At 41.1% G+C, this 8,386-nt stretch overlaps 1 pseudogene; it reads right to left on the bottom strand.

The window, feature by feature from the left end:
- Positions 1–1,248: 1,248 nt before the first annotated feature.
- Positions 1,249–2,907, bottom strand: LOC109680126 (dolichyl-diphosphooligosaccharide--protein glycosyltransferase subunit 1-like; annotated as a pseudogene).
- Positions 2,908–8,386: the final 5,479 nt, after the last annotated feature.

Below are 8,386 nucleotides of genomic sequence, written 5' to 3'. Positions count from 1 at the left end.
CACAGACAGAATTCAACTTATTGAAACAAAAAGAAATAATTCAAAACATGCATCCAGATCAGTATGTAATAAAACTGGAATTCATTAATGAAAGAGAATTGGAAACACCCCCAAATATTTGGAGTTTAAACAACAAATCATACCAAACACCCAGGTCAAATAAGAAGCCTCCACATATTATTTTAGTATTTTGAACAAAATCAAATTTAAATATACTTTGTAAAATTTGTGGGGTGCGGTGACAGCAGGGATCAGAGGGAAATTCATAGCACTGCATGCAGTATTAGAGAAAATGGGAATGGCTCAAATCGGTGATCTATGTTGCCACCTCAGAAACTAGACAAAAAGAGCACTGTGATATGCAAGGAAGAAAAGGAAAAAATTCAGAAATCAATGTAATGCATAAATGGAAACAGAGAAAATCAGCAAACTGAACACCAAGTTCTATGAAATGTTCAACAAAATTAATAAACATCTAGCCAGACTAACCTCAAAGAACAGAGAGCAGGGACATGAACCAATACTATAAATCAAAGAGCAGCTGGCACTGCTTATTTACTGTCCTAAAAATGATAACTAAGAAACTCTTTGGGCAACTTTCTGCCTCATCAACTCCATGGAGTTCTCACCCTTGAAAACTCACGATTTTTCCATTATAAAATTTCTATATCTATGGCGTTAACATTTGGTAAGGAAGAGGATATATTTATGCAGAAGAGTGTGATCTATAATTCCCTTTTCATCAATGCCTTTTGACATCCTTGATTGGATGAAAGCAGCGTGGGTGTGTTCCCCTGCATCTATTCCCGTGATGGGTGTGTCCAAAATTGGTATTAGGGAATGTACATTTTTTCGTTTTTTTTTTAAATGTTCCATCCCTTCTTTATTTTAATTTGGTCATACATTTTAAAAAAACAAACAAGCAAAACCTCACAAATAAACCAATCAGGAAATTAGAAGACTCATAAACCTTGAAAAAAAATACCCAAGATAGGCTTCAGAAAAAAAATTGACTATTGAAAATGCCTTTGTTCAAAACACATAGAAGTTTGGTTTTCATGGGATTTTAAAAAACTTAAATACAATAGAAAGACTAACAACGGACAAGAGACAGCCATCGGCAGGGCTACAGCAGGCGCTTTTCTCTTCCTGATGGTCCTCTGCCTATCACCTGTGCCACCTTCCTCCACTCGCCTCCTGCCCTCTCAAGTGCAGGCAGCTGTTAGTGTCTGAACACCAGCCGGCAGGTTACAGGGCATCCAGGATGTGGTCAATCTTGGTGACCAGCCTTGGCGCTTTCCTGAGATGAGCATCTCATTCTCAATGTACGTTGTTTTTCTTGAGCTTGCTGGCCACCAGGCGCTCAGCCTCCACTGCTGACTTCAGCACCAGCTCCTTCACCTGCTTGTCCAGCTTCTGCATTTCACTCTCTCTGAACCACAGATCGGAGCCCTGGGTCTTCAGCCTGGACCGCAGCACCGCAATCTCGCTGGTTATGACCTTGTGCTCAGTCTCCAGGTTCTTCTTGCCACTGTTGAGGTTGAAGAGTTCCCAGAACTGTTTGTACCTCTTGATGGTCTCATCGTAGTGAGGGTACAGGCCTATTCTCTAGTTGACCAGGGTCAAGACCTGCTCTGTAATGCAGGCAACCTTCATCCTGGCTTCTGCATCTGGATCCTTGGTGATGGAGTAGCCCAGGCGCAAATAGACGATGACCGTGAAGAACAGGATGTAGAAGGCAGCCACCACCAGCTCCTGCAGCATCAGCACCTTGTTGAATGTGTAGTGGACCACAATGTCCTGAATGTGCCGTTCAACCAGATTTCTCTCCTAGGTGTGAATAACAGGGTGGCCGAAAGTGTCCAGGTAGGTGTAATGCAGCTCATCTGGGACACGGCTGATTACATAGAGACTGTCAACTTGGATGTTCTTGGCTCCCTCGGGCAGATGATCTTCACCGTTAGAGAAGCTATCAAACACGTGGTCCACAAACCTCATCTTCAGTGCATACTGGTCACCTAGATCGTAGAGGTACTCATAGCTTGGGAGGTTGCAGCCATCGATGTAATATGTCTTCCAGACACCAAACAGAGGGAAGTGAAGCCGATCTCCATCTCCACAGAGTCATCCAAAACGAGCACGTGGCTGGTGGAATGTTGCCAATCTCGTCCTGGTAGCAGACATCCTGGGTCGCGGCAGGGAGGATGGTCTTGAAAGAAAGGATGGAGGATATCCCATTGTCCTGGTGCCTCTGTAATCGTTATGTGAGAAAAGCCCCTTTAGCACGGCCCCCGTGTGCTTCAAGTCCACATTTTCTTCCACAATGAGAGACCGCCATGACGGGGGTCATGGTGGGGATGATCAAGAAAGGGCTGTTGTTTTCCAGGTGTACCTGATTATAAGCAGGTATGTCTCTGAAAGGCCCAAATCCAGCATGTTCTCAGAGCATGTCGGGTTCCAGCTTGGTGTAGCTCTCCACATTTCCACAGGCACATTCCACACGCATGGTCTTTTATAAAAATTTTTTAAAACTGTTGTGATGGGTACATTGTAGAATTTACAAGGTTTCTTACAATATATCAAACATATCATAATTGAATTCACCTCCTCATGTTTTTCTAAATTCAGAAAAATGTGTAAGGCAACCAATTTGATAGAAAAATCAAAAGCACAAATGGAGTAATATGAAAAAATTAGAACACACAAAATTAGGAGAGAAAGGAGGAATTGAAAGAAAGAGTGTTGAAAATAGGTTGTGTGAAATGGCACATGTGTGTGTGTGGACATACCATGATCAGAAGCTCCAGGTGAACTCACCTCTGTAGCAACATTTTCAGGTTTCACATCTTGCAGGACTGTAGGGTCAACATGAGAATCTCCCTTCTGCTCACAAATGTGACTCTCCATCTCACAGAGTGACAGTCAGGACACAAGGCAAGATGTGCATCACCATATCATGGCAACCACAAGACATCATAGAGTTCAGAGTGAGCACCTGCCTTCCTGGTGCTGCAGTCCTGCTCTCTAAACAAGGATGTTTTACATGTCTCCCAAACATTTTGTTTATTCATGAAAATTTTAGTGTAATTCCAGAGGAAACTATGTTGAAAATAAAAAGAGGCTGCATTCCTGATTTGAAATACCAATACTGCCTCCATCCACTGTTCATGATTCTGGGAGATTTCTAGATGTCAAGATTATTAAAAATGTCAAATGAGGTTAAAATTTGTGTCCAAAATAAATAATGTAATAGGTTTCATTTTCAGGTGGTGGAAAGAGTACATTGTACTTATTAGAAATTTAAAATCAAGGCTGTTTTGCAAATCCATTACAAGATAATGCAGTCCCATGAACTCACCCAGTCTCTTCTGTGACATCCTCTGAGTGCACAGATATTCTGCGGAAGTCCCAACCCAAGCATCTCCTGCCAGGAGGGGCCAAGGTGGACAAAGACTCAAACTAGTCCTTTAAATTATGTGTGCAAATAGGAAACTCATTAATAAATGATCAACTGTGAGGAAGGGAAAACATGAACATTACATTTAAATTACTTGTATTTTAAAAAGAAAGTTGTGATGATTTCTACATAGAAGGGGCTAAAGCAAATGGCTCTTACTTCAACTAACCAAGTGCCATTCACCTCTCTTTGACAGTTTGTTTCAGCATATGAGTGCCCTGATGTCCAAGTCAGCTTATTCCTCACTCTGCAAAGTGCCCAAACCCAAATGGAGGCTGTTTGTCATTTTTCACAATTGAAGTTGTTCCTTTCAGTTCTCAAACATTTAAGCATGACAGATCATCTAATTAAAATAAATGAAAATACCTAACATTTCCTCAAGTGAAACATGCACTGGTTTGCTTTAGTTCTGATGTATGGGTATTTATTCTATTTTATAAAATGTCAGACATAATCCTGGTGCTGTTAGCTCACACCTGTAATCCTAGCTATCTGGGAGTCTAAGATCAGGAGGGTCATTCACACATCAGGCCAGCCAGACAGAAAAGTTGCATGGCCTGGTCAAAGGAGGTGGATGATATCTCTTAAATAACCAGAACAAAACTGACTAAAGTGGTAGAGCCTTTGCCAAGTAAGGGAAAAGCCCTGACTTCAAACCCTAGCACTAGCAAAAAGTTCAAATACAATCATGCTTAAACGTCTTTTCTTTTTTAACTGTGGTGTGAACTTGGGACTTCACAACTGCACGGTAGGTGAACCACCACTTGAGCCATGCCTCAAGAACACTCATGCTTTGGTTATTTTGGGAAATAGAGCCTCCTTTTTGCCTGAGCTGGCCTGGACTGTCATTCTCCTGTCTTAGCTTGGATGAGAGACTCGTATCACCATGCTCAGCCCTTTCTGTTCAGATGGAATCTCACAAGTATTTTGGGGAGGTTAGGGCTTCCCTGAAGCCAAAATTCTCTTGACATCACCCTCTCTGGTACCTTAGATAACAAGCTTGGTGCCAGTGGCTCAGACCAGTAATTCTAATTACTCAAGAAACAGATCAGGAGGATCTGGCTTCAAAGCAAGACAAGCAAATCATTAACTAGACCCTGTCTTGAAAATATTTGAATATGCATGGAGTAGCTGAAGTGTCAGAGCACATTACCAGTTAGTGTGAGGTCCTGAGTTCAAACCTCAGTATCACAAAATAAAAAAAAGAAAAAAATAGATTATATGTGAGAAACCCGGGCACAAGCCTATGCTTGAAAACCTTTTTTTCTCCTGTTTGGTTCTCTTTTTTTAATTATTCATTTATTCACATGTGCATACATTGTTTGGGTCATTTCTCCCTCCTGCCCCTTCCCCCACCCTCTCCCCCACCTCCCTTCACTTGTGAGTAGAACCTGTTCTGCCTTTATCACTAATTTTGTTGAAGAAAAGACATAGGCATAATAAGGAAGACATAGCATTTTTGCTAGTTGAGTTAAGGATAGCTATACAGAAAGATTCCTAGCATTGTTTCGTGTACCTGTGTTACAACCCATGTTGATTCATCTCTAACTGATCTTTACACTAGTTACTGATCCCCTTCTCGTGATAACCTCTGTCACTTTAAGGTTTCTGTATTAGCTACTCTGCAGTTGGGACATCAAATATTTTCATGTTTTGGGTTTTCTAACTATTCCTATATTTCCTATATGTGCTGTCCCCTGGTCATGTGATCCAAGTCCAACCACATCGCTGTATTTGCCCTAGGTCTAAAGTCTGCATATCAGGGAGAACATACGATTTTTGTCCTTCTGAGCCTGGCTAACCTCGCTCAGAATGATGTTCTCCAGATCCAGCCATTTACCTGCAAATGATAAGATTTCATTCTTCTTCCTGGCAGAGTAGAATTCCATGGTGTACAAGTACCACATTTTCTTAATCCATTCATCAGTGGTGGTGCATCATGGTTGTTTCCATAAGTTGGCCATTGTGAATAGTGCTGCAATAAAAATGGATGTGCAGGTGCCTCTGGAGTAACCTGTGTCGCATTCCTTTGGGAATATCCCCAAGAGTGGGATTGCTGGATCATATGGCAGATCTATGTTTAGATTTTTAAGAAGTCTCCATATTGTTTTCAGAGTGGTTGCACCAGCTTGCATTCCCATGTTGACCATGTCACAGGCAATAAATAGCAAGGCAGGCATTCATGTGACTGTCCAAGCTGGACAGGGTCATCAATCCAGAATATCCAAAGACCAGAGACAGGCAGAGGGACAAGGATAGGGCCCTTCTAGCCACATCTGCCATTCCAAACAGCAACTGCATACTTCATTGAAATATTGAGTTGACTTATTTTTCTTTTTCCATCTATAAAAAGTAGAATATGTACTCCTCAAATCTGTGAGGCCACAGTGAGGATATTTGTCCCACATAGAGTAAAGTCTGATATGCCCCTTAGTGCTCTGGCCTCCCACCCAGGGCCTCCCATCTAAGAAATGCAGAAAAAGAGTCAGGAGAGAAAAACAAACTGATGAATGGACATACACACGTGGAGCGACCTCCCATTACTTGAGAGCATGCCTTCAGTATGCCTGGTCCAGGCATACTTACAACTTAAGCCAATACTGTCCTCTGCTACATTCTTTGCATGGTCTACTGGACATATATGAGCGTGAGTAAGAAACTTCACCTATTTGGGCCCCAGCCATCCTACCATCCCCAGGAGAAACTGAGTGAGGGACTTCAAACTAGCCTTTTAAAAAACAAGAATTCTTGGATGGAGGAATGATGAATGGGTTGACCAAGGAAGGAATAGAAAAGTGAACCATGAGAGGCAGTGAGGAAAACGAAGGAGTGGGTGGCTGGTGGTGCAAAGGGGTGAGGAGCTGAGGTGAATCACCTCCTCGATTATGGTGACCCTGTTACAGCTGGCCACCACAGTAATATCTAGGCAAAAGTTCATCTGATCTTTCAAATAAACCAGAACTGAGGTTTATTAGGAGAAAAATAAGCGGATAAGAACCAAACCTGTAGCCAGTGGAGAATGAGACCCACAATCAACAGGAAAGAACTGGCTCGGGACTGGGATGGTTGACTGTGAGGCTGCAGTTGGGGTTTATGCAGCTCACTGAGAGATCGGTTGAGCAATCCTGTTACTCTCACCCCATCTCTGCTGCAGACCCTGAACTGATGCTATCCCCAACAAGAGCAGCAAGGCCTGGGTCACAACCATTGTGTGTTGTGCTGTAATGAAGGACAAGTGTAGAGGGAATGCCCTGGTAATTACAGAGAGGTTCATTGGACATTTGCAGGCCCAAGTGAAGAGTCAGTGCTTTTTAAAATAAGGACCTTTCTAAGTAGCTGTTGTTATTAACGGCATAGAAGTTTCAGGAAAGAATCTTGCAATAATGATTGCAAACAGTTTCAACGTATCAAGAGTCCTGTGAATCAGAGGAACAATGTTGTTAGGAACAGTCAGAATTCTGGCAGCTCTGGGGTTTCTACAGATAATAGCCTTCTTGATGATCCATGGCAGAAGACCCTGAACCAGAAAATAGTGATGAAGATGACATCATCATTGAAGACTATGGAGTGGTGCAGAAAATGCCAAAAGCTGTGGCTAATGCTGAGAGCCTGGAATCCTTGACACAAATAGACTCAGTTTTGAGTCTGGACCAAATGGTTTTACTGCTCCTTATGAAGTGAGCATGTCACCCTTAGCAAGTGATAGAAACTTGGAATTTGAAACACAACACGTGGTCAGATCAAAAACTCTTCCAGAACCATCCTAACATTATAAAACCATTGTTTGTTTTTCAAGTGAGGCTGCCCTGAGTATTTACAAATTTGGCTGTAATTAAAGTTATGTACCTTTGTACCAGTGTTGTGGAATAGGCATGAGAAAAGTAATATGTAAGCTTAAAATGTTATTAAAATAATAGGATTACCTTTGCTAATATAGACTTTGGTGGTTCAGAATTGAAGTCTAAAATGAAGGGGCCTTTGCTAAGGAAATTATGAACTTTAGCTCCTTCTTTCTACAGAAAACTGGATTTTGGAACACATTTCCAGAACTGTGGTAGAGGACTGGATCCCTCATGTTGGACTTGGTTGCATATTTGACCTGCTATGCATAATCCAATGAATTTGCCCGTTTAAAAATTCTGATTCTTTAGTAGACTGGGGATCTGAGCTCTTATGCTCTCAATATTGTATTTTGAGTTTTTAAAAATGTTCTCCTCTGTTCTTAATTAAAATAAATTATTTCCTCAAAAGCACTTTTTCCATTTTCTAAGAAATCAAATCAGTGGGGTTACGTTGCCACTCAGATTAGTCAACACTGGACCTCCCTCCATTCCATAGGTGTGACACTGACAGTTGCTCACCTGTTGAACCTACAGCTTCCAATTACAACAAATTATGCCCGGGGATAGTTGATGTTTTCAAACAAGGTTCCACTGATTCTCTCTTTTCATCTCTTCTTGTCCTCATTTCCAGCCTCATTAGAAACCATTACTTTTCTTGTTAGTATGGGTGTGTTATTTTGGGGGTGTGCTTTTACAGTCTTCAAATGTATTCATGTTGCAGAAATCATTTTGGTTTAAAACAACACCCAAATTAAGAGATTTTGCATACAGGAGCATGTTGTGCACATATTTTACCAAAAAATGGGTTTACCTTTCTAGGAATACTTCCTACACTTTATGAAAACTATGTCGTTTTCATCTCTGATGAGCAAACTTTATTAGTCCTGTCCTCCTTTTCAAATGGATTTATCTTGTATCTATTTGTGAAAATGGCACCAAAAATGTTATTTCTCTTTATTTTAATTATCCCATTAATGAGACTTATCAATGATGTTTTCAACTAAATCTCTGTCAGTTGAATTATTGGTGAAATAGTTGATCATTAGATATATTAAACCAATATATCTTAGTTACACAATAAAATACA

This window comes from Castor canadensis, chromosome 18, assembly GCF_047511655.1.
Source record: "Castor canadensis chromosome 18, mCasCan1.hap1v2, whole genome shotgun sequence".
Lineage (NCBI taxonomy): Eukaryota > Metazoa > Chordata > Mammalia > Rodentia > Castoridae > Castor > Castor canadensis.
Note: the sequence above shows the minus strand (reverse complement) of the source record. Positions and strands in the feature narration are given on the sequence as shown.